At 36.6% G+C, this 15000-nt stretch overlaps 1 long non-coding RNA gene across 1 annotated transcript in view; it reads left to right on the top strand.

Annotated features, from left to right (window-relative positions):
• LOC118761209 overlaps positions 1–15000 on the top strand; it is a 23620-nt gene that overhangs the window by 1386 nt on the left and 7234 nt on the right. Inside the window, exon 2 of the long non-coding RNA XR_004997214.1 lies at positions 9377–9383. This is a non-coding gene — a long non-coding RNA (uncharacterized LOC118761209). The remainder of the gene's footprint in view (positions 1–9376; positions 9384–15000) is intronic.

Here is a 15000-nt window from a genome sequence, read left to right as displayed (position 1 = left end):
TATGCATATATACACACTCACACATACATACATACAATACACATCCATACATATATACATACATACATACATACGTACACACATACATGCGCGCACGTACATATTTGCACATTCAATAAACATATATAAAAATACATACACAAAATGTACGTCGTATGAATCTTAGATTTTTAGTTTTAGTTTTTAAAAAGTCCGACACTTGAAAAATGCAATCAATGTGTTGCCATGGCCTTTATGCTTTTCAAGAAGGGCGTTTCTAGAGAAAAATGAAGTGAGTATTTTTCCGCTGGGATCAGTAAACGGCGGCAGATTTTTGACTTATGATCATTATAAATTGTACCTGTGTGCAACAATTATAGGCAGAAGGACTGAAATTTTGGGGAAATAAGTCAGTCGATTACGTTAATCACAGTGATAAACTGGATCTTAGTTTATCGACTCCGGAAGGATGAAAGGCAAAGTCAACGTTGGTGGAATTTGAACTAAGAACGTTAAGACGGACGAAATGTCGCTAAGCATTTTACCGGTGCGCCATCGATCTTGCCTGCTCGCTACCACCTTAATAATATTTATAATGGTTTCAAATTTTGACACAGGGGCAGCAGGTTTTTGAGAGATCGGGTAAGTCGATTACACTGAGTCCAGTACTTGACTAGTAGTTATTTTATCGACCCCAAAAGAATGAAAGACAAATTCAACCCCTGCGGTACTTGAACTCAGAACGTAAAAAGCGATAGAAATGCCGCACTTTTTCCAGCACGATAATGAATCTGCCACTTTGCCGCCTCAAATAATATTAATAATAACATTTTTAAAAAGAATTGTTTCAAACACAAAATCTGAAACTTTGTGAAAGCAGGTGAAACACTGAAATCAACCGACTGAATTTGATTAGCACTTTATATTATCGATCGATCGCGGAGAGAAGAATGGAACGTTTGACCGTAACAGGATTTGAACTCAGAGCGTAAAATTTGACAGGTGTTTTTTTTTTTTCCGATGCTCTAATGATTCTGCTATTTCACCATTTACATGTTTCTAATTTAGGTTTAAAGCCTAAAATATTATAGAAATGGATTAATCCATCTCAGTAGGATCATGGTGAAGATGGCCTTGATGGGATCTGGACTTGTAAAATTTGAAAACTTTACTGCAAGACATTTCGTTGCAGGCTCTAACGATGCTGCTAATTCACTATTCACGTGTTTCTGATTTAAGAAGAAGGCCTGGATTTTTGGTAAATGAGATTAGTCGATTAAATCGACCCACTATTTGACTGCTACTTTATGGTGTCCAAGGGTATGACAAAGGCTAACACAGAAGGTCACTAGTGGTATTACAGGCAAGCTTAGACTGTACAGAACAGGAACAAATGCTACAGAGGACAACAGCCTAAAAATCCTGTTGATCAACTTCCCTGGTTTATCAATCCTGAAAGAATAATGGTAAAGTTGTTCTCGCCGGGATTTCAGTTCAGAATCCAAAGATGGAACAATTACCGTAACACATTTTCAACAATGCTCTAAAATTTTTTCCAAGTCACAGCTCTCCGCTGGTTCTTTGTTATATCGATTCCGAAAACAAGGAAAGACAAAATTGATCTTGGCGCCATTTAGATGCCTCGGAAACCGGAAGAATCTCAAACTTGATAAACTTGTACACTAGGGATATACTTCAACTGTTTAAAACGAGCGAGCGTGTATAATGGGTGAACTCGCGTGTGAATAAAAGAGATAGAAAGGCAAATGGACAGAGAGAGAAAAAGAGAGTGAGACAGAGTGAGAAAGAGAGAGTGAGACAGAGTGAGAAAGAGAGAGAGAGAGAGAGAGAGAGAGAGTGGGTGAGTGAGGGAGAGAAAGAAATATTGAATGATGACAATCTTAATGGAAGGGTTCTTTTGAATCTGCCATGATTGGGTAGAATAAGTAGGATGGAAACGAAACCCGGTTGAAATTATCGAATAGTATTGAATGTTATATGACGGCAGCAATATCTTTGTTGAAGCCATTAACCACATGGTTGTTATACCAAATCATTTCACACCAAACCACAGGGAGGCAGCAAAAATATGTAATCGGATCCACCGTGTTTCATGCTGATATGAACACGGATTCTTTTGCGTCTAAATCACCTCCGGTCGTTTTGGCAGGCTTGTCATTGGGACATGTTAGAACAAAATGAATTGGAAGAGAGAGAGAGAGAGAGAGCGAGAGAGAGAGAGAGAGAGAGAAAGAGAAAGAGAGAGAGATTAGTAAGGGAGGAGGAAGGAGGATGTTGTAGTGATAGGACTTGATCGTTATGAAAACTAAACTGAAGAAGAAGCTGATGGAAGCATCCCGAACAGATTAAAAAGCAAGAGTTGTTTTATTCTCACACCATATGACATCCATCCAGCCAGCCACCCACCCAATCCATCCATCCATCCATCCATCCATCCATCCACCCACCCATCCATCCATCCATCCATCCATCCAGCCATCCATCCATCCATCCACTCCGTCCGTCCGTCCGTCCATCCATCTTCTCCCTTCGCTTCATCCTCCATCTCACCATTGTTACAATCATCATCATCATCATATTCATCGTCGCCGCCGCTGTCGACTGAATTCAACGAAATTTACCATTCAGACATTCCATCATTTTTGGTCGTTTAAAATTCTCAATGACTTCAAACCAATTTCAATCTCATTCCTATCCCTCTAGATGGTGTAATTTAATTGTTCATTTTGAATTAATAAAAGGTGTTTTTTCTCTAATTTTTATATATATATTATATTTTGTGAAATTTGATTTAGTATTTTTCTAAATTGAATTTTTCCCTGTAAGTTAGGAATAATATTCCCTCAAATAATTATTATATATATATATATATATACACACACATATGTGTATGTGTGTGTGTGTGTATGTATATATACAATATTGACATCACAATATTATAGAAACTTCGTAAATGTGAAATAATTCTTTGTTGGAGCGGTGAATCTCGAAGCAGATGAATCTATAAATAATAGCGTGCAAACGTTTTGTTAAAATATTGGTCAGCCTTCAACTTTTTCCTGCAAAGAGTTCTTTAATCCAATATTTTACACGCTATTATTTATAGCCTTATCTACTTCGAAATTCACCGTTCCAAAATATGTGTGTGTATGTGTGTGCGTATATATATATATATATATTATATATATATATATATATAATATATATATGTATATATATGTATATGTATATGTATATATATGTATATATATCTATGTAATATATATGTATACTTGGTGAAACCATTAAAATTGATCTCTATGTCTTGCTATCCTTGTTTTCAATTTAGTTCGTTAAAAATTCTGAATTATTTTCAACCAATTAAAAAATACGGGAATCTCTCTGTCACGCACTTTTTATGTCTCTTTGTTTCACTATTTTTTAAATTCTTTCTCTCTCTCTCTCTCTCTCTCTCTTTTTTTCTCTCTTTTACACATTTCGCTCACTCTGCCTCATTCCTACGCCTTTCAGTTCTTCCTCTCTGTATTTATTTATTTATTTATTTATTTAATTACCCCTCCACCTCTCAATTCGGCGCATGGACCTTCATTTCTATCCACCTCACCTTTTTCTCCGAACCAGTCTATCTATCTATCTATCTATCTATCTATCTATCTATCTATCTATCTATCTATCTATCTATGTGTCTGTCTGTCTGTTTATCCATCAGTCTATCTATCTATCTATCTATCTATCTATCTATCTATCTATCTATCTATCTATCTGTCTGTCTGTCTGTCTGTCTGTCCGTCCGTCTGTCTGTCTGTCTGTCCTGCTATCGTATTGCACTGCTTCTTTCTAAATTTTTATTCCAAAATTTAAATAATAAATTCACACAAACACACACATATGTATATACATATATATACACACATGCATCCATACTCTCTCTCCCTCTCTCTCTCTCACACACGCACACATACGCACACATACATGCACACACACACACACATACACACAAACACTCATACAAATTTCAACATTTATTTTGTTATGAAAAACACGGAAGCTAAAAAGCAAAAATAAAAACGTAAACATGAGGAAACAAAAACAAAAAAAATAATTTAAAAAGCTAACTAAAAACCAACTAAAAAAAATAGGAATAATTCTAAATTGTCAGTAAATTGTTATGTCCTAAACATATTTAGCGCCTCATTAAGCTGTTTTCGTCAGTTAGCAATTAAGATAGGCTTCAAACACAATTACTCGTCAACGAAAATATAAAAAAAAAACATAAGAAAAAGTAATTCAAAAATAAAAATAAAAATACAACTTCGAGGCAGTAAAAAAATGTCAAGTTGCTGCATTGCTATTATTGCTGTTGTTGTTGTTGTTGTTACTACGACAACAACAATTACTACTACTACTACTATACTACTACTACTACTACTACTACTACTACTGCTGCTGCTGCTGCTGCTACTGTTTTGTTATTATTAATGTCATTTGGCAGAATCGCTAGCACACCGGGCGAAATGCTTTGCAGTATTTCGTCTGCCGTTACGTTCTGAGTTTAAATTCTGCCGAGGTCGACTTTGCCTTTCATCCTTTCGGGGTCGATAAATTAAGTACCAGTTACGCACTGGGGTATATATAATCGACTTAATCCGTTTATCTGTCCTTGTTTGTCTTCTCTGTGTTTAGTCCCTTGTGGGTAGTAAAGAAGTAGGTATTTCGTCTGGGTCGATTTAATCAATTTAATCCCATTCTAGCCCTCTATGTTTAGTCCCCTGTGGGCAATAAAGAAATAATTATTAGTGTCATCTGGCACGCCGAAGAAAATGCTCAGTAGCTTTTCTTCCGGCTTTACGTTCCGAACTCGAATTCCGCCGTTGCGGAAATTTTGCGTGGAAGTGGTGATCAATTATATCGATCTCACTGCTCAATTGGTATTTATTTTATCGACCTCGAAACGATGAATGATAAATCCGACCGCAGCGGAAATGCTGCTCAGAACGTAAAGCCGGAAGAAATAACAGTAAACATCTCGACCGACATGCTAATGATTCAGTTACTTTGCGCCTTAATAACCCTTTCTACTGTAGGCACCACAATGTTTGATTTTGGGGGTGGGACTAGTTGATTACATCGACCTCATTGCACATCTGGTACATATTTTATTGACCCCCGAGAGGATGAAAGGCAAAGTCAACCTCGACAGAATTTGAAGTCAGAAAGTAAAGCCGGAACAAATGCGACTAAGCATTTTGTCTGGCGTGCTAAAGATTCTGCGAGCTCAGCACATTTAAGACAAATGCAATCCTCTTTCGTACGAAAGAGTCCGGTCATGGAAAATGAAGGTGAGGGTAATACCAATTATTGTTGGGTCCTCGGGCATCAAGAGGAATATAAAGAAATCGTAACAGGGCGCCCAGCAGAGGAGGAGATACGAGAGGGGAGATATAGGGGAGGGGGAGATGAGAGGAGGGAGTGAATATGGAGGAGATAGGAGATGGGGATGGAGAGTTAGTGGTGAGTGAAATGTGTAATTTTTTTAACTAAATTGTTTTCTTCCGTTACTTAGCCCGTCTGTAACGCCTTTACGTGATTAGTTGAAGGGGAAGACGAAGCGCCAAAGAAAAAGAAGAGAGAAAAAAGGGTAAGGTGAAGAGTGAGAGAGAAAGAGGGAGAGTGTTGTGTATTAAGTCTATAAAATTGTGTATAAGGTATATAAAGTATATATATATAAAGTGCATTAAGTAATCATCGTATTCCAATTTTGGTAGATGAGCGACTATATTAGAGACAACACAGACTATCCTTTCAAGGTTTTTGGATGAAATTTTCTGAAATAACTCAATGGGTGTTCCATCAATGAAACAAACCAGCTAATCATAGCTGCTGCTAATGTTGTTGCTGACATAGGCTACAAGTGAAAAACTGAAGATATAAAGGGAAATGAAAAGAAAGAACGAAACTGAAGGAAGCGAATACGAATGAAGCTGGAAAAGGCACGGAAAGAACTGGGGTAATTGAATAGGATAACGAGAGCGAGTTCAGGAAAAAAGTAGTAGGCAGAAAATTGAATGAAAAGTTCAGGTTAGAAGAAAGGGGAAAACAAACAGTACATGAAGAATTGACACCAAAGGTGAAAGCATTAAATGCCAAATTGAAAAGACATGCTAGATGCAAAGGTTTCGAACAGAATAGACTGTTCCAATCAAACAGAAGGCGTCTATTTGAGGAAATAGAGGGGAGGCCAACACCTAATTCCTTGGGGAAGGCTGTGGAACAGGCCAGCGAGACATAGAGAAAGCGCGGAGTGGCTAACAGAGCTGGAAAGACAACTTGCAACTGTACCAAGAAAAAAGGGAGTTAGAATTAATCAATATACAGCGAGACAAAAGTTTAAAAATAGCGAATTGGAAAGGACCAGGCTCGGTTGGAATACAAGGCTATTGGCTGAAGAACTTTACACAGTTGCATGAAAGGAACTTGGCATCAAATTTTCGACTTAAAACCTGTTTATTGCTAATCTGGAAACCTATAACCGGTGTCTTAGCGGAAGAGTTCTACAATCATATGGAAAGTAACAATTTACTTCCAGAAGAACAAAGGATGCAGAAAACAAAGCAGGGCAACAAAGATCACTTATTAATTGATAAAATGATAATTAGAAATTGTAGACGCAGATTGATGAGATTGAATGTAGCATGGCTAGATTACAAAAAAAGCATATGACATGGTCCCACGCAGTTGGATAAGTAAAACAATGAGCATGTTTGGAATAGGAAAAAAACATGGAGAAAATACTTAATGAAAGTATGTTGTGGTGTGAAAGGTCATGGTGCTGTTGCTTTCGCATTCTTTTTCATTTGCTTTTGTTGTGACGATTGTTGTCGAAGGTTTTTTTTTTGTCGGCTGTACTTCGTAGTGGAGAGAAAATAATTTTAGAATGATTGATTCAAGAGCCATCACCTCCCTCGATCTGGGAAGTCATGTTGCTTTTTGTTTTAAAATACTTAATTTTGCCAATTTAAGTTTCATAAATCGCCCTTCAGAGGCGAATATTTCGCAGAGCCAACTCGCTGTAGAAAAAGCGAGTTGTCTTATTAACGAGGTACTGCAAGAAAAATAACCTTGAATCAATAACATTTTAGCATTACTTTGGGAGTTTTGAACAGACGTCTTTCACTTGTAAGTACAACAACAACAACATTATTATTATATTATTATTATTATTATTATTATTATATTATTCAGTAGTTTTATTTTTATAGCGTGCTTTCACTTCACTACCGAGCGCAGCTCTGTGTGCCTTGGGTATGTGCTGTGATTTGTTCTGATGCTGATGGTTATTGTATGGAAAGGTTCTGCGTAGGATGTGTGCAGTGCCTAGTAGTGCAATTTTCTGTATGTTTATATTTGTTTGTAAGTCATGGTGTTTTTGTTATGTATTTGTCTGAATATTTTTTTATCATGCCTAATGCACCTACTATGATAGGAATTGTTTCTGTTTTCAGATTCCACATTCTAGTTACCTCTATTTCCAGGTCTTTGTATTTTGAGAGTTTCTCCATTTCTTTTAGAGACACGTTGTCATCTGCCGGTATTGATACATCAATTAGAAAGCATTTTTTTTCTTCATGATCTCTGACAACTATATCTGGTCTTGTTGGCCTAATTTCTCTATCTGTGTGTATCGGCATATCCCAGAGTATGGTTGCTTTCTCGTTTTCTGTGACCTTTTCTGGTGTGTGCCTATACCATCTTTTTTCTGTTGTTATTCCATAATGTTGGCATAGCTTCCAATGTATGTAGGTTCCAACTCTGTCATGTCTGTGAATATATTCCTTCTTAGCCAGGACTGGGCAGCTAGAGATAATATGATTTATTGTTTCTTGTCCATCTCCACATATTCTGCAGTTACTTGTAATATTTCTTTTTATTACATGTTTTTGGTAATTTCTGGTGGGGAGGCTTTGGTCTTGTGCTGCAATTAAAAATCCCTCTGTTTCTGCTTGAGTCCTAAGCTTCTCAACCATTGCTGGGATTTTTCTTTGTCTATTTCTTTGCGTTTAGTTTAGTCCAGTATTTACCATGAAGGGGCTTTTCTTGCCATCGTTTTATCATGGTTCGTTGCTGTTCTATTTTAGTTTGGATTTCATTTGTTTTATAGCTTTTGTTGTTTCTCATCATCTTCTTCTTCTTCATGATTATTAGGTGGTATGATCTTGTGTGTATTTGTCAGCTCCTTAAATACTGAGAACAGTTTTTGTTTTGCTCGTGTTTTGCCGCTATTGGATCAGTTTTCCTTCCTTCTGAAGTAGATATTTTTGCAGTCCTATGGTGGTTATTTTATAGTAGTTTTCCAGCTGTATAAGGCCTCTACCACCTTCTATACGTTGTATATATAGTCTTTCTATGTCAGATTTTGGGTGATGCATCCTAGATCCTGTCATTATTTTTCTTGTTTTCCTATCTATTTTGGTCAGTTCATTTCGTGTCCAGTTAAGGATATTGTAGCTGTAACTTATAACTGGGACAGCTAAAGTGTTGATACCTATTATCTTGTTTTAGCATTGAGCTCTGTTTTTAGTATGATCTAACTCGTCTATAATATTCTTTTTTTATTTTCTCTTTCATTTGTGTGTGTGTGTCTTATCTAGTTCATGGATTCCTAAGTATTTGTAAGTTGGCTTTGGTCTAATTCTTTTATTTCATTGGTTTTATCTAGTGTGATGTTGTTACTCTTAACTAGCTTTCCTCTTTTCATGGTTACTTTGGCGCATTTTTCTAATCCAAATTTCATATCTATTCTTTGGTAAATCCATGAACTGTCTTTAATAGTGTTTCCAGCTGTTTGTCATTTGCAGCGTATAGTTTTAGGTCATCCATATATAAAAGGTGGCTGATCGTTTGTTTTTGCCGTAACATTTATATCCGCATCCAGTTCTATTTAGTATATCAGATAGAGGTGACAGTGCCAAGCAGAAAAGGAGTGGAGAGAGCGTGTCTCCCTGGAATATTCCTCTTCTAATGGGGATGTCTTTGGTTTTCATGAGTCCCTCTTTTGTTTGGAGGTGTAGGACTGTTGCCATTTATTCATAGAGTGCTCTATGAATTTATGATTGTTGGTGCTACTTGTTAATGGCTAGTGTTTCGAGGATCCATGTGTGGGGGATGCTATCAAACGCCTTTTGTAGTCAATCCAGGCCATACTGAGGCCTTTCTTCTTTTTGTGGCTGTCTTCAGTTATGGCTTTATTAATCTTTACAGCCATATGAGCCTTTGCGGCATCCTTTCTGCTCTTCTGGGAACAGTTTGTTTCGTCCAGGTGCTTGTTCAGCCTTTGCGATATCACTGCAGTAAACGCCTGAACATAGTAGGGAGGCAGGTTATTGGTCTGTAGTTTTCTGGTTTTTCTGTTTCATTTGATTTGGGAATTAAGATGGTTTTCCCCTTCGTGAGCCATTCAGGCATTGTCTCTGGCTCTGCTAGTATGTTGTTAAAGTTTTCAGCCAGCTTTTTGTGCATTCCTGTTAGATATTTCAACCAGAAGTTGGGGATCTTGTCATGCCCAGGTGCCTTCCAGTTGCTTAGTCTTTGCAGTGCCTGGGTGACCTCTTCAGTTGTTATGGGGGTCCAAAGTTGTTCAGATGCCGAGTTTGTTATTTTGATACTCCTTTTTTTGGTTGTTCGTTCGCCGACCATATTGCTCTCCAGAATTCTTCCAATTCTTCTGCCGTTGGTGCTGCAGTGACTTCTATTTTATTTTTGCCCAGTTCTTGGTAGAACTTTTTGGGGTTGGAGTTGAACTTTTTGTTTTGTTCAAAGAAGCGTTGGCGTTTCTCGTACCGGCGGATCCTTGTGCTTTGGCAAGGATATCTTGCTTCAGATTTTCTTATCTCAGGCAAATCTTTCTCTGTGATGTTATATTTGCGGAGTATTTTTGTTCTCTTTTTGTTGCTCAGTAGCGTTGATTGTTTGCTGATTTCATTAAGAATCGACAGGTCTTTTCTAATTTTTTTAATTTTGTTTTGGATGTTATTTATCCACAGGGTTTGTTTGGGTGGTGGTACTCCTGTTTGGGCGGGTTTGGGTGAGTATCCAGCTTCTTTGTGGCTGCAGTGGCTGCTGCGTATATTAAGTCATTTAGCTCAGTGATATCACTTTTTTTTGTTTCAGTGGATATCAGTTCAGTGACGGCTAGGTTTATGCTGTTTATAATTGGTGTTGTTATTTCGTTTATTTTGATTCTTGGGAGGTATGGTCGGTGGTCCATTTTGAGCTCTGTGGTTTTCAGTTCTTTGATTATTTTATTTTTTATATTATCATAATCATTAGGCTCCCCTTCGTTGTTTACATCGTGTTTGTTGGGAATGTTGCGTTTGTCTTCGTGTTTTACAGTTTCAGTGTTTATATTATTGGGCATTGTCGTGTGGCTTCTATCTACATTTTCCTGGTGTATGTTTTCTTTTAGATGTTCTATTTCTCTTTCTGATATTTTTTTTGTGTTGAGAATATATCTTCGTACGTTAGCTAATTTATTAGGGTTCATTGCTGTATCCAAGTCTATATCTCTATTATTTTCCTTCCATATTTTATATGTATGTGTTGTTGTATTTTCATTTTTGGGTAGAGCACTGCTGTGAAGTATGCGTGTAAGATAGAAATGTATTCCTCACGTGTCCATTTACGTCTTTTGGGTTTTATTTGCGGGACATGAGGTACAACGTCCGGCCCATTATTTTGACGGTCGTCATTTTCGTAGGGTACCGGTCCGTTTTTTCTGTTGTCACATTATTTCGCACGTGTAGTTTTTCGTACATTTTTGTTGTAAGTTTAATGTACGTACCGCTCGATTGTTATTCTTGGGTTGAATAGTATCGGTGGCATTTAATTTCTTCGTAGTTCCTTTGTACATGGTGTTTGGGGTCGGGTATGATCGTGATGTTCCACGCATGTTTACATGTGTTGCGTTAGAGGTGGAGATGATATCGAGTCAAAATACATCATTTCGTTTCGAAAATAGTAATAAATTTCAATTAGTATTACTTACTCGGATACAGTCCAATTCTTTGTTAGTAAAACTTTGGCTCCATAGGATGTCCTTGTTTTCGATGTTTGTGGATAGATTTCGGAGCTCTGTATTTTTATTATTATTATTATTATATTATATTATTATTATTATTTATTATTATTATTATTATTATTATTATTATTTAAGGCGGCGAGCTGGTAGAATCGTTAACACGCCTGGCGAAATGCTTAGCGGCATTTCGTCTGCCGCTACGATCTGAGTTCAAATTCTGCCGAGCTCGACTTTGCCTTTCATCCTTTCAGGATCGTTGAAATAGGTACCAGTTACGCGCTCGGGTCGATGTAATCGACTAGATCCCTTCTCCCCAAATTTTAAAGTCCTTTCGCCTAGAGTAGAAATAATAATAATAATAATAATAAAATGCCCTGATGCAGTACCAGGCAGTGGCTTTCATAGGTTCTGATCTTAACTGATTGGAAGTGTCATCATGTACATTGTTTTGTCTTGGTATAAAAGATGGGCTACAGCAAATATTCTGCTCAATACCACAGATTTGCTTGTCAGTTGTTTGACCTTAACCAGTTGAGCATGTCCCTTAGTGGCTGACGATATGTGCATCTCTGATTACGAGCAGAAGTAGTGGGGGAGCATCATAGCCATGTGTTGAGAGGGATTCTTTGGGGTTTGAATAACTCACCTCTGGAAACATAGGTGATTCTTTCAACATCCTTAAACAACCCTTATTCAGGGACATTTTGAGCGGGATGGGCTACTCGACCTGAAGAAAACTCTAACTGGGCCCCACCTGCAAGGTCATGCGCTGTTTACCTTGATATGAGATCACCATGTCGCGCACATATGGTTGTGATGCATGTGCCTGGTGTACTCTTATCAGACGGGTAGTCATGATGGGTATATTGGGCTTCGTATATTTTACCCCAGTGTCACTTTGATGGCATGAACTGCTCTCTCACTCAATAATAATAATAATAATTGCAAAGAAGGTGAAAATGATGGCAATGAAAAAAGCGCACGAGCAATTGGCTGATAGGTGGGAGGAGAAACCTCTGCACGGCAAATATGTGACCCGCAGCAAACAAGCTGATTTGACCAGAAGCAAACCCATCAGTGGCTACGGAGCTCAGGGCTAAAAGCAGAGAGCAAAGGTTTCATCCTGGCTGCTCAAGATCAAAGCCTATTAACCCGGAACTACCAGGCCAATGTGATGAAAAATGGAGCAGACCCAAAATGCCGATTCTGCAACGACATGATTGAAACAGTGGACCACCTAATCTCTGGATGTAAAGTCTTAGCACCAGTGGAGCATAAATTAAGACATGACAGAGTTGGCCAATATCTCCACTGGCTAATAAGTCGGCATTACAATATCAAAACTGCCGGCAAGTGGTATAATCACCACCCTGAGGCTGTAACTGAAGGAGAAAATGTAACCATTCTGTGGGACTTTCCAGTACATACAGACCGACCCATCAAGGCCAATAAACGAGATATTGTTGTGAAAGACCAAAACAATAAAGTGTGCTTATTGATCGACATGAGCATCCCCTGTGATCATAATATCTCAGCGAAAGAGTTTGACAAGCTCAGAAAATATAAAGACCTACCTCATTGAAATTGAGAAAATGTGTCATCTCAAGGCGGTTACAATACCAGTGATCGTAGGAGCACTAGGAATGATCAAGAAGGGAACCGAAAATTATATGAGAATGATCCCTGGCTTACCATCCCTGCAAGAAGTGCAAAAGATTGTCTTAACTGGTACATCACACGTATTGAGAAGAGCATTGTCGATGTGAGAACTGTTGCTTCTCATGTATTTTAATTTAACTTTAAAAAAAATAAATAAAAAAAAATAAATAAACGAACTACTGAGTTTGGTTTAATGGCTTACCAATGTATACTATGAGTTTCTTTGCCCTAGGAGTCGGGAAGATACTCGGCAAGAAATGGAAGCAAATTTGAAAGAAGAAAAAAAAAGTAATAATAATAATAATAATAATCATAACAATTTCTGTACGGATTGACTCTTGAGCCTTTACACACATTGAGAGAGAGGGGGAGGGAAGGGAGAGAGATGAATTAATAGATAGATAGTTATACATAAATACATACATATCAACTTTGTGACATGTAGTGAATACTCTCTTCACTTTTCGTTGAAAAATTGCAACATCTGAATGTATGTAAATTGTATTCCCACACACATGCACATTGAGTTATAATTGTGCAGGTGCGTATCTATCTATCTATCTATCTATCTATCATCTATCTATCTATCTATCTATCTATCTATCTATCTATCTATCTATCTATATATATATATATATATATATATATATATATATATATATATATATATATATATATATATATATATATATATATATATATATATACATACATATATATATATATTATATATGTATATATATATATAACTTATACATATAAGTTTACATATTATATATAGTAGAAATATGTTACGAAAAGAAAATATAAAATACACGTGGAAATGTAAGGGTAAAATATGAAAAATCAACGAAAATACATATTGCAGATAGAAAAAGGCTATTTATGACAGGTAGTGACAAATATATACATGTAGATTGACTGAGGTAGTAATACGAGTCATAAATGTCATTATTATGAGATGATTATAAGATGATAATAATAATAAAAAAGTAAGAGAATGAAACGAACCAATTGGTTTACGCGTAGGCTATTCATCATTTGAAGAACACCGGTTAATATACGGTATCGGGTCTAATAGTTCCTGAGAAAAAAGATTATTTGTAAAGGAAGTAAGTAGTTCGGGAATGTGGGTGATGTAGGTAATGTATAGGGCTTAGTGGTTTAAATTGGGGAGTTAGTGGTGTTCTGTATTGAGTTGTGTGTTCATATTTAGTTGGGGGAGAAATTTGTTAATGAAAAATGCCTCTTTATTCAACCTTTGTTGCATTGTGGTGTTCTGTGAGCATTGGTAAAAGGGAAATATTTGGAAATTGGGATTAAGTTTCCTGGCACATCTTTCTATGTGTTCACTCACCTTTAACTTTCTATATTGTGGGTGACGGACTTGCTCTTTGTGAATGGTGATTCTTTGACGGAGCGAAATTCCTGTTTGTCCAATATAGAGTTTACCACATCCTATGCATGTCATGACATAGATTACATTTGTTGAGGCGCAGGTGAAATTTGATTTGATCTTAAATATTTCTCCTTGTTTGAATTGGAATTCTGAAGCCTCCAGAAGGTGGGGGCATGTCCCACAGTTAGAACGTCCACATTTTGTCACTTTTGGCTGAGTAGTTAGTGGGTAAAGTCTAGCGCTGGTTAGTATTCTTTTCAGTGACTTCGGTTGATTTTTGCTTTTTATAATTTTATATGAGCTTAAAATTTCGCTCATTATTTTTGTCTGCTGTGAGGATGAGAAGGTTTTGGGTGATGATGTTGAAGGCTTCGTTGTTTCAGGGGTTATGTGTGGAGATGTACGGGAGTATTTTTAAGTCTTGTTTAGTATTTCGGCTAGTTTTCCTTAATCTTTGTATATCTATTCCCTTATATATATATATATATAATATATATATATATATATATATATATATATATATATAATGTATGTATATAAATATGAATGTATGGATGTATGCATATATATATTTTAAGAGGTTGAATGCGATTTCGTCCTTTAATTGGAGTAATTTCCAAAAGATTTCTAACGTTGTTTCTTCCTACTTTACTTTTGAATTTACTAGTGTAAATTTGTGTAGATATGAAAAGTTATATAGAAATATTAAGTGTATGATTTAACTTATTAAACACAGTCCAACAAATTCATTCATATTTAGATGTTCAAATGGATTATAGTTTTTATTACTCATGTTGCTGAACAATTTGTTTGGTACAGAAAGACAGATGTTCATAAATGGAAAATATGAGTTGTCAGAAAGTACTCG

This window comes from Octopus sinensis, unplaced genomic scaffold (assembly GCF_006345805.1).
Source record: "Octopus sinensis unplaced genomic scaffold, ASM634580v1 Contig10655, whole genome shotgun sequence".
Taxonomy (NCBI): domain Eukaryota; kingdom Metazoa; phylum Mollusca; class Cephalopoda; order Octopoda; family Octopodidae; genus Octopus; species Octopus sinensis.
The sequence above is the reverse complement of the archived record's forward strand: the minus strand, read 5'-3'. Positions and strand labels throughout refer to the sequence as shown.